The sequence below is a fragment of the Cupressus sempervirens genome, chromosome 2 (genome assembly GCF_028749045.1).
Source record: "Cupressus sempervirens isolate cs-2001-9-10 chromosome 2, ASM2874904v1, whole genome shotgun sequence".
Lineage (NCBI taxonomy): Eukaryota > Viridiplantae > Streptophyta > Pinopsida > Cupressales > Cupressaceae > Cupressus > Cupressus sempervirens.
In genome coordinates, this window is record NC_143119.1 from 465,859,890 (window position 1) to 465,878,504 (window position 18,615).

Genomic DNA, 18,615 nt, shown 5'->3' on the forward strand with positions numbered 1-18,615 from the left:
ATGAATTATTGTTGTATACACTCTTGTCTTCCTTTTTGACCCATGTTTGTTTGACACTATTCTTTGTTGTTCCGAACCTCATATGGTTCCCATCCATAGTTGCCAATATTTGCATTCTTTTATTGTATGATTATATTTGTAATAAATGTAGTATGATATATGTTGATCATACAACATTTTCTGTATTTGTGAACCTTTACTCTCTTTCCATGTATCCAAGATATCCATAGTTATTACATTGTGTGTTTCTTGGTCTCCTTCTCGATGATATTCCATTTCTATAATGTTTAGTTTTATGACCAAATATGTTGCAAGTAGAGTAATAATACATAAAGTTTCCTTCGATTGAGATGTTTGAAATTATCATTTTGCAATTTCTTATTATGTGTCCATATTTATTAAAGTTTTAGCAGTAACCATTGAAAGATGTTTTTGATGAGGTATTAGACGGTCTACTTCTACACACATTTGATGTATGTCATGCTTTCCCACTATTATAGCAAGTAGGTTTTTTACTCTAATTATTTATTGGTTGTGATATATTTTCTACAATAGTTTTGGATGATTTGCCGATCTCAAATGGACTATTATCGATAGCCAAGTCTACTTGTATCGCTCAATCTCCTTTGCCATTTTAGTTGTTCATCAATCTTTTTCTTTCTTAGGTCAATCTCAGTTTATTTTTCTCTTACCTCTTTTTCTACCTTTAGTTGTTAGTCAGATCTTCTTCTTCCTTTTTCAATCTTTCATTCTCAAAAAGGATTTGTGTATTTTCATCATTAGTATCATGCATATAACCATTCAATGTATTATTTTCATGTTGCATTCGAAGAATGACATTATCCTTATCTATGTTTCTATTTCCCAAATTTCTCTTATTAGCTTTAAGTTTTCCTTTTCTATCTTCAGTAGTCTTCATTCTTTCTAGAAGTTCAGTCATTCTTAACACTTGACTTTCAAGTTCTCTTTAGCTTGTTGCATGTTTTCCTCTAGAATAGTATTTTTGTCTAATAGACCTACTACGGCTACATTAATTTCCTCAGAACTTTTCGTATTTTGGTAGAGTTATTCAAGATCCTCAAGACTTATTTGTAATCTTTCTAATAGTTCCTTTATCTTTGTAAATGAAACTTTCAAATTTTTCTTTAGTTATTTATTTTGAGCTATATCTTCATCTAGGTCTTCTTCATGTTGTTTTTCCTTCTTGTACCTTTTCATTTTTCCAAATCTGCTCTCAAGCTATCAAACTTCCTTCAAGAGAATGAGGCTCTAATACCAATTTTTAATTATTTGTTGGAAATTCTTAGTATTAAGAGAGGGGGGTGGATTAGTACTTAAATATTCTTCAAAATTCTAAATCCTTATTCTTCACATTAATTGATAATATGCAATATTTTAAATCTAATAACACTTTCATGTAACCAATTACATGATTCATAACTTAATAATTCATATGCATGAAAGTAAACAATACTAACACATAATAAATTGATACATACATAGCACATGCATTTTGGTATCATAGAAAACCTTGGTCAAAGGGAAAAACTATGGTGGGGATAGTACCCACAACTTTTTTACTGTAGTACAAAAAGGTTACCTATTAGGCTCACAATGAAGTTTTCTTTTGAGAAACTCACCTTGTGAGGATTGATTGATATTGTGTCAATTGTATCATTGGTTTATTAAGGCTACTCAATTAAGATATTTTAACCTACTTATCTAGGCATTCACCTTGTTAGAGGATTTAACAAAAAATCATACACGAACTTATTAGTCCTGTAAAAGACTACCTTTGGTAAAGGATTTTACAAATCTTGGAGAAAACTAATTTGTACAAGACAACTTGACCTGATTCTCACTTCTACCTTAAGCTTTTTTAGATCCCTTAGTGCTCTATTCTCACTATGCGATGATATTTTGTTGTTTACCTTCTTTTTCCTTTTTGTTATGTCCTTTTTTTCATATCTCAATCTCCTTTTTGTTATCTATTTTTCTTGCTAACCTTACACACAATCTTGACCATAGATCTTAAGGTTAATCTCTTTCTTATTCCTATTGTTAACTTCCAAACAAAACATCCATTGTAAGTTGATGATATCTTGATAAAGTCGTTCATACTTTAATCTAATAGTTAAGATTTTTGATAACCATACATATCCTATGATAGTGACTTTTCTTTATTAATACTGATAATAAGTGTGCTTATTGAGACAATGTATTCTCATTAGATTTTTGACATCAAGGACAAAATGTCATCATCATACTCATCAAATGAAAATGCCAACATTTAGTACATGCAGGTTATAATGTATAACTACAACATTTTATAAGTTTCTTATTGAAGCTTATAAGGAGAATATCAGGAAAGGGAATGATTTTCTATAGAATAATTAGAGTGATTGGTGAAATGCATTAAATAATAAAGTGTCGTATAGTCAAAGGGAGAGAATGATAAAATGAGGAGATGATGTCCATGAACAACTATATGAAGTATGATGTATGTACGGAGTTAATGTTGAAAGAATGATTGAGTACACTCAAAGGGGGAGAATTATTCAAAGAGGGTAATGAGTTGTTGATGCTATTGAATAGACAAGTATATGCTATTGTAGATCAAGAAAAGAGACCTGATACAGAGAACATGAAGTTACTAAGGACCAGAGTGAAGGAAAAGAGATGCAATTTTGTTGATATATGGAACCTTGTTTCATAGTTTCTAAGTTATATGTAATGTAATGTATGTATGTGTTTAAATCAATGCTAATGGGGAGATTTTTAGTGCTAACTAATAATATTATTAATGTATAGCCATATCAATTGTTATGTTGTCATTGATGTCAAGCCTTAATTGGTGAGACATTATGATAATTCAATAGAGTTCCATATGATTTGATTAATGAAGAGGATCCAATTGATGAAGATGAATTGAAGAAAGTATAATGATGATGTAAGTGTTGATAAGTGTAGGATTTGATGATGAAAAAATCCACAAACCCTAGATATCTTGTATGCAAATAACCTGTTACAATGAAGAAATAAAAGAAAAGAGAGAGAAGGGTTTTCTCAACAAATAGGAAAACTATATTTGCTTGTGCAAAACAAAATGAATGAATTTACAACCAATAGATCCTTATGAAGGAGATTGAAACCCTAAAAGGAAAACCCTAAGAGGTAAATGACATTTAATAATTACTAATTAATTATTAAATGGAAATGCAAGGTGCATAAAGTGAAATCTCATGAAGGGAGTAAAGGTAGTTCAATAAATGAAATGAAATTAACCTTTTACTCTAACACCCCCACCCCTCCCCGCCCCTTAAGATGAGAAACAAATAAACTACAAACACTACAAGGAAACTATGATGATGAAAAAAAACTTGGATCCACACAACAAGGCCTGATGAGGTACCCAATCACAATCAAATCTCTATGAAATAGAGAAAATCCAACGGGAAAAACCTTTCTCCAAAAAGAGATATAAATGGATGCACAAATGAAATATCTCAAGAGACTCCCTCAAGACCATAAGTGCAATAAAACCCCTTATGATAGAAGCTTGAGATTCTATAGCCCCCCCAAAATGGCAGAACTTCTGTGTCAATGAACATACCAATGTGGCTCCAATCTGAAGGAAAAACAGGTAGTGGACGAGGATGATAAAAACCATGTATGTAAGGTGCAACTGGAAGTCCTAGCTAATGTTCAAAGGAGAGAACATGAGATTCCTAAAATGGAATCTCCAATGGAGGTGGGATAACAAGTGTGTTGAATCTCTCATCTGAGAGGACATGTGTTTCCTCTGATATATCCTCAAAAACTATAGTAGGTGGCTCAATGATTAGAGCTACAATAGTAGGAAATGCTAAAGAATAATCATGTAAGATAGATGGAATTTGAATAGGAGGTGGAGGTGTAGAAGTCACAACATTGGTCTTAGGAATAATGCATAAGTTCAAGTGACTTGACTTCACCTCAGTAGTCTCTCATGAAGGAGAGTGAGTCTCCGATAGTGAAGATGGTGGACCAAAATGAGAGGAGTATAGGTGGTAAGAATGATCAAAAATACCTATAGAAATAATATTGCATGTCTCACTATCTCTGATGTGAACTTAATCTTGTGCAAACTAAACTATTTTCCCAATCCTACTGTGTGTAATCTGGTAAATAGAGAGAAGGTTAGAGGACAAATATTAAACACAAAGTACATCATGAAATGTACCATCATCAATTTCAATATAAATTTTTCCATATATAGTCATAATAGTGTTTCCCATCAAATTGTGTGGAGTAGGAGAAACCGCAAATGAAGAGAACCAATCTTGAGAAGATGCCATATGGTGTTAAGCACCTAAATCCAGTAACCATCTAAAAGAGGGTGGAGTAGTAGTTACACACACTAGTACATTTGGGTTCATTTTTTGACCTTTATTAATCAAAATTTTGACCAAATTCGACCAACCCATTGGTCAAAATTTTTCTCATCAAAAGTTTGACCAACATATTGGTTGGTCAAAATTTTGACTAATCCATTGGTCAAAAACCTTCCCCAGTCATTGTCCAAGTTCAATTAGGAATTGGTCAAAATTTTGACCAATAAAGGTAGAAATTTCAACTAATAAAGGTAGAAAAAAATTCAAGCATTGGTGGAAATTTTGACCAATGAAGGTAGAAAGTTTTGACCAATAAAGGTAGAAATTTTGACCAACAAAGATAGGAAAAAATTCAAGCATTGGTGGAAATTTTGACCAATGAAGGTAGAAATTTTGACAAACAAAGGTAGGAAAAAAATTCAAGCATTGGTGGAAATTTCAACCAATGAAAGTAGAAATTTCCACCAACAAAGGTAGAAAAAAAATCCAGGCATTGGTGGAAATTGTTGGAAATGATTGAAAAACTCATGAATGAAGAATAATGGAACTGGTAAAGAATGTTTTCAATCATTGTTTTGTCATTGATGTCAAACTTGCTACTTGCAGGAATGACAATTGCTTTAGTGATCCAAATACTATAAGTTGGTTGATTGACAAGGAGGTGGCAATCAATAAGATGTAACTAGAGTACCTAGAGAAAGGTTGAAGTTATGATGTTGTAATGAAGTATAAGGATCAGCTAAGCCATTGATGAAATAGTGTATTGATGACATACTCTAACATAAGGATCAGCTAAGCCATTGATGAAATAGTGTATTGATGACATACTCTAAGACATAGACGATGGACACACCAAGACATATCAAAGATGTAAGGTTTAGCTAAGTCATTTGTAAAGCCTAACTAAGTTCATTAGAAAGAGCTGAGCAAGCTAGTTAGTGCCGAACAAATTTCCAGTTAAAGTCGAGCAAAGTTTAACTTGGTGTGTGTCGAGTGATCTTCAGGTGCCGAGCAGTCTTCAGGTGTCGAGTGAAGATCAAGTGCCGAGTAGTAGAAAAGAAATAGGTGCTGAGTAAGTTTTCAAGTGCCAAGCAATATATAAGTGCCAAGTGATATTGAAGTGCTGAGTGAATTTTAAGAGCTGAGTTTCACAGAATTTTTTCAGGTGTTGAGCATTAGTAAATCAATAATGTTGAGTTGTTCCATTATTTTGAAAATCAAAGATTCACTAGATCTGAGCCGACATGGTAGTTATCTAGAATTCTGTGAATCAGATAGAAGATAAGAATGATGAGTTGGTGGCACAAAACACTATGCAAAATATTTTTGGCAAATGCAATTGCATTCTAGACAAAGTTTCTAGATAAGAGCAAGATATGGGATAGATACATTGTATCTTACCTAATCCATTGAAACCCTAAAGTTAGAAAGGGAGAATTGAGCAGGAAAGATATTCCAAATTTCTATTTAAGGAGTCATAAGGTCACGAAGAAAAGTGTGGTTGTCGAGCATGAAAGCATGAAGTGCTGAAGAAGGTGCTAAGGTGCAAGAAAGCACAGATACTCTGCTTCGATAGGTGACCATAGATATGATTGCATTGGCATGATGAGTAAGAAGACTCAAGGTGATGAAGCTTGAGATGACAAGCTTATAGAGCTGTAGTGATTAAAGCCAAGCAAAGGATTGAACCAAAGTGTGATTTGTAATCTGCAAGATATGTTGTAAGTTGTATCAGATCAAAAGCCATTATTATTACTCTCTAGAAATTGTAGCAGTTAAAATAAATCCTATGGACTTAGGTTGGTTTAATACCCATGTTGTAAATCCTTTAATAGGGTGACATTCCAAGTGAATGTTCCAAAGTTCTTTAACCAGGCCCATTCCTAGCAGTATGGTGAAATCCTTTAACAAGGTCACATTTAACAATGTGCTATAGCCTTTATAATAGGGCAAACCATCAAAAGTTGTTGAAATCAATTTTGTACTTATTTTGTGGGTATCATCCCCATTCTAGTTTTACCTTCTTATTCTTGGAGGGTTTATGGGTTATCAAATTCTCAGTGTTATGATGTGATGCATGTTTACTTTACATGATTGTTTAATGTTCAATTGCATGCATGATAATTTTAGTTATGCACCATTAAGGATTTGTAGAAAAAGCGTTATTAGGGCATTTGGACCTTGGATAACTGATTCACACCCCCCCTCAGTTATTCTAAATAATTACAACAATTGGTATCAGAGAATTGTTGCTGACTTACTTTAAAGAGACTAGAAGCAGAAAAGATCAAAATGCCTAAAAGAGAAATTCCCAAGCTCAACAAAGACAACTTTGTTGCATGGCAAAGCTTGATGAAGCTACATCTTGGATCCATAGGAGATTATGCTCAAAATTCAATTGTTACTGAACATGTTGATCCGACAGGTACTCTTACTGCAGAAGATTTGAAAAACAAACAGGAACACAATGAAACAATGCTGAAAATTACTTTTGCACTCAACTATACTAAATTCAATGATATCAAAGGATGTGACACTGCATTCAAGATGTGGAAAGCCCTATCAGACATTTATGGAGGAGATCAGAATGTCCAAAGAGCAAAAAGAGAAAGCCTTAGAGGAAAGTTTGATGATATGAAAATGAAAGAAAGTGAGAATATTGTTCAGTATGCCTCTAGAATAAAGGAAGTGGTAAGTGCAATAAGATGTTTGAATGGTCAATTAGATGATGATACTATTAATAGTAAGTTTTTAAGAACCTTTCTCCCTATCTATGCTATTAGAGTATCAGCTATACAAGAGATAAGATGTGTGCTAGGAAACAATCTAAGTTTTAAAGGTATAGTGGGTAGACTCACTGCATTTGAGTTATCTAACTTTGACAACTACAAATATGAGAATGTTGAATCTTCTTTCAAGGCCAAGCTATTACTAAAAGATGCTGAACATGTGAAATCAAAGAAGGGAAGAAAGATAAAATATGTATCCAGTGACAGTAGCACTGATGAGGAAGACGTGGAACAAGTAGAAGCATTACTAGCTAGAAGATTTCATAGAGGCAAAGAAAAATTCAAAGGTAAGCTGCCTATCATTTGTTTCAATTGCAATGAAGTAGGACATATTGCTGCAAGGTGTACACAGAAAAAGGAATACAAGGAAGGTAACAAGTACAAATATAGAAGAGAAGACGATAAGAGAGATTACAAAGACAAAGGCAAGAAGTGCTATATTTTTTGAAGAAGATTTTGATGATAATGATGATGAAATTGTTTATGTGGCCATGAAGGACCAATTTGATGAAGAAGAGCCTATAGCACTGGTAACATGTATGAACAAGAATGACAGATGGATCATAGACAACAGATGCTCACATCACATTACAGGAGACAAAAGTAAGTTTGTTAACTTTACACATTATGATGGAAATAGTGTTAGATTTGGTAATGATGCTCCATGTCAAATCAAAGGAAAAGGCTCCATTAAGCTTACAGAAAAAATTTCATGTGAAAATGCATACTATGTTGAAGGACTAAACTACAATTTGCTAAGTGTCTCACAGTTAGGCAATGTAGGGTGCAAAGTAGAATTTGGAAATAAAACTACAAAAATCTATGATACTGATGGTAGATTGATAGGAAAAGGAGATCAAACAAGAAATAATCTGTTTTATCTTGATATGAAAAATGCTTCTTGTCTTGTTGCAAAATTTGATGATGTATGGTTATGGCATAGAAGGCTATGTCATGTCAACTTTGATAATCTAATCAGTATCAATAAAATGAAGAAAGTCAGAGGTTTACCTAAACTGAAGAAACCTGACAATATCATGTGCAAATAGTGTCAGGGAGGAAAGATGACCAAGTCAAGTTTCAAGAGTAAAAACTATACATCTAAAGAAGTACTTGAGTTAGTTTACACTGACTTATGTGGTCCAATAGAAGTACAAAGCTACAAAGGAGATAAATATATACTGTTGTTTTTTTATGACTATTCCATGATGATGACTGTTATGTTCTCAAAGAAAAAATTTGATGCTTTTCAAATGTTTAAGTGGTATGTGGCTAGAGTTGAAAAAGAAACAGGAAAGAGTTTGAAATGCCTGAGATCAGACAGAGGTGGTGAATTCACATCAAATGAATGTGAGACATTTTGCAATGACAAAGGAATCAAGAGACAAACATTAGCTCCTAGAACTCCTTCATAGAATGGAATTGCTAAGAGAAGAAATAGATCTGTGATTGATTGTGCCAGAACATTAATGATGGATAAGACTATCGTCTTAAAATATTGGAGAGAAGCTATAAGTGTGGCTATTCATACACTAAACTGAGTACAAGTCAAGAAAGATGTCTAAGTTGAAAAACCAAAGAGAATGAATGACTACATAACCTTTGTGTATTCTTATGAAGGAATTCCTATTGATGAGGATACTACCAATCAAATTGGGATTCAACAACAAGTTTCAGTCTTAGCCGAGTCACAACCAGTGAATGTCGAGCTACATTCAGAAGTCAAGTTGCAGAATGAAGGAAATGCTCATTTTGACTCTGAAGTCAGTACACATGAAAGAGATGTAGAACTACCTGACAATGAAGTGCATAGTGATCCTAAATCTGAAAGATCAAACATCGAAACAAGGACATAACCAAGATTGTCCAAATATGTGAAGAGGCATCACCTTGCTAAACAAATAATTGGTGACAAAGATGCAAGACCAATGACAAGGAATAGACTAAGAAATGAATCATGTTTGTTAAGAAAATTTGAACCTAAGACAGTGTATGATGCATTACAAGATGGTGACTGGCATAAAGCTATGGAAGAAGAGATTGATCAAATAAAGAAGAACAAAACTTGGAGTTTGGTTCCTAGACCAGTTGACAAGAATGTGATTGGCACCAAGTGGGTATTCAGAAACAAGCTAGATGAAAATGGTGAGATTACCAGAAACAAAGCCAGACTACTATGTAAGGGTTATGCTCAAGAAGAAGGATTAGACTATGGGAAAACATTTGCCCCTGTTGTGAGAATGGAAGGAGTAAGAACTTTACTTGCATATGCTGCATATAAAATTTTTAAAGTCTATTAGATGGATGTAAAGTCTACTTTTCTGAATGGTATATTCGAAGAGAAATTCTATATCAAACAACTAGAGGGATTTGTTGATGAGAACAACAGGGATATGGTTTGTAAACTACATAAAGCACTCTATGGTATGAAATAAGCACCTAGAGCATGGTATGAGAGACTTCACAAGTACCTAGTGCAAATAGGATTTGAAAGAACTGATGATAACAACAACATGTACATCAAATCAGAAGAAGGTAAGGATATTATTGTATCTGAAATCTTTGTGGATGACATAGTGTTTGGAGGAAAGGAAGTGCTTTGCAAAAAAATTGCTGACAAAATGAAATATGAGTTTGAGATTTCTATGTTTGGAGAGATCAAAATTTTTATTGGTTTTCATGTACATCAACTAAAACATGGTATATTTATGACACAATCAAAGTACATCAAAGAGATACTTAAAACGTTTGGACTGGAAGACTCCAAACCAGTCAGCACACCAATGGCAACATGACATAAGCTATCCAAAAATGATGTATCAGCTGAAGTTAATCAAAAAATGTATAGATCCATGATTGGAAAACTACAATATGTTGTGCATAGCAGACCAGACATAGCATTAGTAGTTGGAATAGTGGCCAGATTCTCTGCTAATCCTAAAGAAAATCATCTCATAGTAGTAAAAAGAATAATGAGGTATCTCAAAGGAACTGATGATTTTGGCGTATATTATAAAAAGAATGAAAAGTTTGAGCTCAATGCATGCACAGATGCAGATTGGGGAGACAACATTGATGACAGAAAAAACACAAGTGGAGGAGCATTATTTTTAGGTAAAAGAGTAGTTACTTGGACTAGCAAGAAGCAAACATGCACATCTTAGTCCACCGTAGAATTAGAATATGTGGCAGCAGTAGTCAATTGCACAAACATTGTGTGGCTCACACATCTCTTGAAAGGAATGAAAGAAGAAGTAACCAAACCTATGATATTGTATTGTGATAATACAAGTGCTATAAACATATCCAGGAATCTAGTAATGCATGCAAAAAACCAAGCATATTGCAATCAAGTATCACTATGTCAGAGAATTGGTAGAAGACAAACAATTGAAGATGGAGTACATTCAAACAAAGAAAAAAACTATAGATATCTTCACCAAACCATTGCCCAAGGATGCTTTTGAATATCTTAGAGGCAAGTTGGGGGTAATAACCCTAACTCAAGCAATTTAAAGAAACAAAGAAGCTACCCTGCATCAATAAGAACAAATCATTGAAATATTAGAAGAATGATGCAGAGGATGATAACAGGAGTAGGAACTCCAAATCAGTCACAAGCATGGTGACAGAGGGAGAAACCATGAGATGGAAAGCTTATATTTCACATGTTAAAGATGTTACATCTTTGGCATTTATGTCAAAAAGGGAGACATATGCAGAAAACTGATCATCAATACAAAGTAAGAGGGAGATATATATGAAAGAGAGAGACTCATGAGAAACTGAAAGGTAAAGATATGGAGATATATGAGATCAGTAGTAAAGGATGCAACAGTCAAGAAGGAAGCAGAATGTAGTAGAAAATGTATATAATTTTGGTGGCAACTAAGTTGATCAAGTGATCAGTTTGGTTTGCCATCAATGCCAAAGAGGGAGATTGTTGGAAATGATTGAAAAGCTCATGAATGAAGAATAATGGAACTAGTAAAGAATGTTTTCAATCATTTTTTTTTCATTGATGTCAAACTTGCTACTTGTAGGAATGACAATTGCTTTAGTGATCCAAATACTATAAGTTGGTTTATTGACAAGGAGGTGGCAATCAATAAGATGTAACTAGAGTACCTAGAGAAAGGTTGAAGTTATGATGTTGTAATGAAGTATAAGAATCAGCTAAGCCATTGATGAAATAGTGTATTGATGACATACTCTAAGACACAGAGGATGGACACACCAAGACATATCAAAGATGTAAGGTTTAGCTAAATCATTTGTAAAGCCTAAGTAAGTTCATTAGAAAGAGTTGAGCAAGCTAGTTAGTGCTAAACAGATTCTCAGTTGAAGTCGAGAAAAGTTCAACTTAGTGTGTGCCGAGTGATCTTCAGGTGCTGAGCAATCTTCAGGTGCCGAGTGAAGATCAGGTGCCAAGTAGTAGAAAATAAATAGGTGCTAAGTAAGTTTTCAAGTGTCGAGCAAGATATAAGTGCCGAGTGAATTTCAAGAGCCAAGTTTCATAGAATTTCTTCAGGTGCTGAGCATTAGTAAATCAATAATGCTGATTTGCTGCATTATTTTAAAAATCAAAGATTCACTAGATCTGAGCTGACATGGTAGTTATCTAGAATTCTGTGAATTAGATAAAAGATAAGAATGATGAGCTGGTGACACAAAACACTATGTAAAATGTTTTTGACAAATGCAATTGGATTTTAGATGAAGTTTCTAGATAAGAGCAAGATATGGGATAGATACATTGTATCTTACCTAATCCATTGAAACCCTAAAGTTGGAGAGGGAGAATCGAGCAGGAAAGTTATTCCAAATTTCTATTTAAGGAGTCATAAGGTCATGAAGCAAAGTGAGGTGGTCAAGCATGAAAGAATGAAGTGCTGAAGAAGGTGCTAAGGTGGAAGAGAGCATAGATACTCTGCTTTGATAGGTGACCATAGATATGATTGCATTGGTATGATGAGTAAGAAGAATCAAGGTGATGAAGCTTGAGATGACAAACTTATAGAGTTGTAGTGATTAAAGCCAAGCAAAGGATTGAACCAAAGTGTGATCTATAATTTGCAAGATATGTTGTAAGTTGTATCAGATCAAAAGCCATTATTGTTACTCTCTAGCAATTGCAGCAGTTAAAATAAATCCTATGGACTTAGGTTGGTTTAATGCCCATTTTGTAAATCCTTTAACAGGGTGAAATTCCAAGTGAATGTTCCAAAGTTCTTTAACCAGGCCCATTCCTAGTAGTATGGTGAAATCCTCTAACAAGATCACATTTAACAATGTGCTATAGGCTTTAATAGGGCAGACCATCAGAAGTGGTTGAAATCAATTGTGCGGTTATTTTGTGGGTATCATCCCCACTCTAGTTTTACCTTCTTATTCTTGGAGGGTGTCTGGGTTATCAAATTCTCAGTGTTATGATGTGATGCATGTTTACTTTACATGATTGTTTAATGCTCAATTGCATGCATGATAATTTTAGTTATGCGCCATTAAGGATTTGTAGAAAAAGAATTATTAGGGCATTTGGACCTTGGATAACTGATTCACCCCCCCCTCTCAGTTATTCTAAAGAATTATAATAAAAATTTCAACCAATGACAGTAGAAATTTCCACCAACAAAGGTGGAAAAAATCTAGGCATTGGTGAAAATTTTGACCAATGAAGGTGGAAATTTTGACCAACAAATAGGTGTCATTTTTTTTTTCAAGCATTCTATAAAATAGTTCACATGCCTTGCGTATGATATGGCATTTTGCATGCATCCTACACTCTCTCATCCGGATGATGATGGATTACATAGAGTGATTTGAAACCATGATTCTAAAAAACACACACAATCAAATCCAAAATGAACTTGCACTACAAATGGATTGTGGAAATATGATATTGTTAATTTTGCATGCATGTCTACCAGGACAAATATATGTTTAAGTTGTGATTGTCTTGGTAGACATGCATGCAAAATTACCAATATTAGATTTCTACAATCCAGTTGTAGTGCAAGTTCATTTTGGATTTGATTGTGTGTTTTTTAGCATCATGGTTTCAGATCACTCTGCGTAATCCATCATTAGCCAAATGAGAGAGAGTGCAGGGTGCATGCAAAATGTCATATCATATGCAAGGCATGTGAATTGTTTTATAGAATTCTTAAAAAAAATTGACAGTAACTAATATGAAGAATATATAATTAGTTATATGATTGAGACAAATCATGTACGTTGTATGAAGGCAGTCCATGACTGACAGGGCCCACCAAAAGATAAAACATATGATAAAAAGACTTATTTTCATGTTTTGAACATAGGTACACATAACATGACTTATTATTGCACAATTCAACTAAGTTTAGTTAATTTCCATAGGGATTGTCCCCATTTAATGGTGAACGTTTTGCCACATTTCAAGCCTTTTGATTATATAAAGAAATGGATAGCATGAAAATTTTAAGTAATGTCAAGCCATTTATTTACTTGATATATAATGTGAATAGAACTATTATGTTGCTCAACAACAACCACCAAATAAAATTATCATCATGTACCCAAAAAGGGATGGATGGAATGTTGAAACTGACCTCCAACTAACTACTATCACCATCCCTCTATATTATAAGTTATAGTGGTACTCTAGATTTTCTCTATTCCATCATACACTTACATATCATATACTTTACCATAGTCCATATCAACAAGGTCAGAGAGATCAGTTTCATTTGATTGGTATGTGGAAGACCTTGATGTTGAGAAGTTGTGTGATTCACATGGAATGGAAGGTGTTTTGGCCCCTTGGAAGGAAGATTCATCTCTTTTACTGGCTTCTTTATTTTTACTTGGAGAAGCATATTGCTTTGAATTATCCCCATGGCTCCTTGCAGATGATGCCAAGAGTGTCCTTACCATTTTCTTCTACCATAACATAATGTTCACAAAGTGTTAGATTGTCTCTAGATGAAAAGAAACTGTAGAGGCTCAATTGACATGTGATCTTAGTTAATGTAAAAGATAGATTATGAAATAGAAATGTTGATACAAAAGTCTTCCTAAAACAAAAATGTAAACCATATCAATTACAAAACAAAAATGTAAACCATATCAATCCTAAAAATGATTTATATCATTAATCAATGTAAAAGAGAGTAGAAAGAAATCATAACTGATACCTAAAATGTGAACATTGTAGGCATTTGATTGTTTGAAATCAACATGTTCTCCTGATGAAGGCTTAAACTAGTCTAGATCCCTACAGAAACACATGACATGTAATTGAATGGATAAAAATGCATGGTACAAGCACTTTAAACACTTAGATTGGATATTGCAGCTCAAGTGCCAAAGTCTTGAAAAATGCTGAACACATTTACTTATTGGTGAAGTTTATATGCAACATCAAGAAGAATTAGTTTGTTATATGGTGTAGATCTATCTCCAACCAGGTGGAAGCTATGTAACAGACCAATTAGATTTAAAGCAAGCTGCCATATTAAGATGTTGTACCTCTATCACTGGGAGCTTGTGTCTTCCTCATTACATGCTTGGGCTAAATATGTGACTTTAGAATCACATGTCTCACCTATTGAAAAAATATAGTACATTAGTATGGCAAGAAGGCTTCCATCTTTCGATAATGCATTTAATGAATTGAAAATCTCAATTGCAACTAGCACAGTTTTGAGGGCTACGTCCCAAATGATCTAGCTAGAACTTGTGTTCTAGGCCTAGATGCTACAAATAACAACCTATGATGCCTTCATCTGTACACAATGTCTTTCTAGTTTCTTTCTACTCACATGCCCATTTCATATCATACGATCATTTAAAAATTGCATCACTCTAAGCTCTCAACTATTTCCTCTTGATTGATCATCTAATAACTATTGAATGAGAGCTCTGGGATAAGCTATAGGCATCCATCAAAGCATAAAGAATTATGTCAAACGGTGTAGATGAAGTAGTAGCATTTTCCTTGGGAGACATGCTTGCAAAATGGAAGCATAGATAAGTCATGTGAACTATTTGATAGGATGCCCAAATGTAATATGGTCATCAAAAGTCATGGTTGCTGGATATGCACAAAATAGATATATTGAGAGAATATATTTGTTTAAGTTGCAATTGCCCTGGTAGACATGCATGCAAAATGTGGAATCCTAGATGAATAGTTCAACTGAATCCTCCTAGAGGAAGGTGATGTAGTAGCATCAAGGCTAAGGATGAAGGCATAAGAAGACCCTAGAGGCAACAAGATGTCAACATGACCATGATGGGTCATTGGTTGTAATAAGACCATGAAATGGTCCTTCAAATATGTTTTATGATCATTTTGTATTAAGATCAATTATGTAAGCCTTAATGGCATTGTGAGGGTTAGAATGTACCTAGGGGTCATTTATAATATGTCAAGGGGATGGAAGTCCTAGCATGTACTAGGAAGCATACATGAGGTCAAAGAGTTATAATGTGCATATAAAATGCAGTCAATTTAATGTAATTGTAAAATATGTCAAATTGTCAAAATGGTAACAATAGGCCACATATGGCAATCCAAGTGGAATAAAGAGGATAAGTGAAGTCCTTAGGTCCTTTTAAGCATAGCTAGTCATTTAGGTAAGTTTAAAAAAATTCATATTATCAAATGTTAAAACAAGAGCAAATTAGTAAAATGTTGTTAACAAAAGGTGATAAACTATCAAGTGACTGTTATGAGACAGTTAGGGAGTTTTTGGTCAGTTCTTTGAGGTTTGGGTAGTTAGAAAGAGGAAAAGAAGTCAATAAATACAATTTAGTTTGTGTTCAAGAGATATTATGGTCGAAGATCTCATGTAAAGGATTGAAAGAATCAATAAAAACAACCTTTGTTTCACTGTTATGTTCAGACTGTTGTAAAACAGTGACTATTCCTTTCATTTTTTTTTGGATTGGAGCAAAGTTTATTTTGTTTCAAAGCTTTATCTTGAATCTAAAAATGATTTAGATGATTTAGAAGATTCCTTTCATTTGAAACATGCCATTTGTTAAAGGATTTTGTATAGCAAATAAGTGACTGTCACTGTCACGTGACAGAGAAGTTATGAAATAATTTAAGATTTTCACCTCTCCCACTGCTGTGATGGATATGTAACTCATGGGAGAGGGTATTATAATGTCTAATGCACTTATATAATGAGGTTGTATGTAGGATATGCAAGAGATTGAATAAGGAGGTCTCTAATTGAGATAAAGTGTTGTCTTGGGGTTACATGGTGATTGGACCAATCAAGGTCAGGAGATTCCATCCACATAAGGGCTACATTTTATTGTATAGAAGGTCAAGATATGGTAATTAGATGGTTTTAGATTCATTGGGAGGATTTGGAAGTGATTGGAGAGGTGAGTTTGGCAAAAACCTAGGCTTAGGCACCTAGGAAGGAGGGTTTGATGATTGGGCAAGAAAAACTTGATGGAATCTCTCCTGAATGGGAAAATCCTTTGTTTGGGATGGTATTGCAACTTTTTTTGAGGTTAGAAGGTTTGTGGGATGAGATCTATTAGTGGTTTCTTTGTAAAATTAGGGCTAATAGAGGGCTAATTGTGGAGCAGTAGTAATGGTTTGGGCATTTGGTCTAAAGGAACAATATGAAACTTTAAAGTATGTTGTGTAACTAGGGAAAGGGTATTTAGACATTGTCTTATATTTTTTAGTGTTTTGGGAAAAAGTGGAAGAAAACCTTGAAAAACTAAATAGACATGGCTAATTGGGAAATAGGCTTAGTGAAGGGCTAGAATTGTGTTTTTGTATCAGATGATGAGTTGAGGGTTTGGGAACCTTGGGAAGATCTTAGTTGAAGTTTTTTGAAGTGTGTGAAGGTGGAGGAAACACCTCATTAAACAGAAGACAAGTTTGGAGCCTATTGAGGCATTGTAGGCATTTGATAGTTGTTGGCAAAGATTGCTTAGGTGAATCCATTTGAGGGACTTGGGGATGATTTCCAAGATGTAGAGCCTATGGTGGCACAAGAACTTATAAGTGCACTTTGATATGTGAACTAGTTCAAATATCCATAACTCATATACATTTGTCATTGGTAGCAAGCTTCACACGGTTTAGAAAATTCACACTCTTCAGTAGACTCGCAATCAAATTTAATTTTTTTATCAACCCCATTTTAGCCCTTGAACTCCGACAATATTCATAGTATTGGCTGGGAGCATGTATGTTCACAATTAATGTCTTCATGGTATGATCACATAACACGTACTAAAATAACTTGCTACCTACCAAAACATGAAGAGCCTGCCTGTAGTTGCTTCTCCACTAGTATCACCAATAATCACCACAAGAATAGATCCCATCCTTGAAGTGATGAAACTGGTTACTATCCCTTAATACAATTTCTCACTTAACAATCTTGCACATAAAATTGATAGTAGTATGGAAATCACAGCACACGTGAAGGGTTTTCATTATTTTAAGGGGTGTACCAGTTGGGGTGTTTATAAGCCCAAAAGAAATTGCTAACTTTTCACTGTGGTAGGCAAGATATTGTTCCTTTTCATCCATCTCAATTTTATGAAGCACATATTTGTATCTGGCAAGTATCCTACCTCCTTCATTTCTTCTATCAATTTTGCCAACTCGGCATATATTTCCTCCATCTATGGGTTCGAGGGGTCGCCAACCATGAAGAAATGAACCTTCTTTTTCACTTCAATCCAGTTGCATCTTGCTTCCTTTCTGACCCCATTATCTCTCATCAGTTTCCTCACTTTTTCTACTTCATCCCATTTCCCTACTACAACATAGATATTAACCAGTATCACGTGTGATACATGGTCTTTCAGATCAATTTCAAATATATGCTTTGCAACTCGAGCTCCAAGCTCTGAGTTGTGATGGATAGTTTTGTTGCAAGAGGTGCTCATGTTAAAGCTAGAATGCATTGGCTTAAACTTGGTGACCGTGCATTCAAAGAGTTCTTTCTTGTTCTTGATGAATTCCATTCTTTGTTAGGCATAATTTTTTTTAAAGAAGGCTAAGTGGTGTTTTTTGAGCTACCACAAATTCACCAAGGTCTAGTTAAATGTTATGGACAGCAATAAATCATTACTATCCTCAGCCTTATGCTTACATTCTCCTTGCGCAACAATGTCTTTACTACTACCTTGGGTGTATGCCCTAGAAGAAGTTCTTGCTTTTCTTCAATCTATTGTCTACATAAAATTTCGAAAAGTTCCAACAAAGTAGACATTCAAGACACTATAAGCTCCTAAATATTTAGGTAGTACTCCAAAATAACTCTAAGTGTCCTGCCCTTGCTGCTTTTACTTTTTCATGAAAACTAGATAAAATAAGTCTTTATATACAAGATCTACATCAATCTCTAGAACATCTAGTAATTCATTCTTGTGATTCCTTTGAAAAATTTCAACACTCACTTGTACCACCCATTAATATTTAT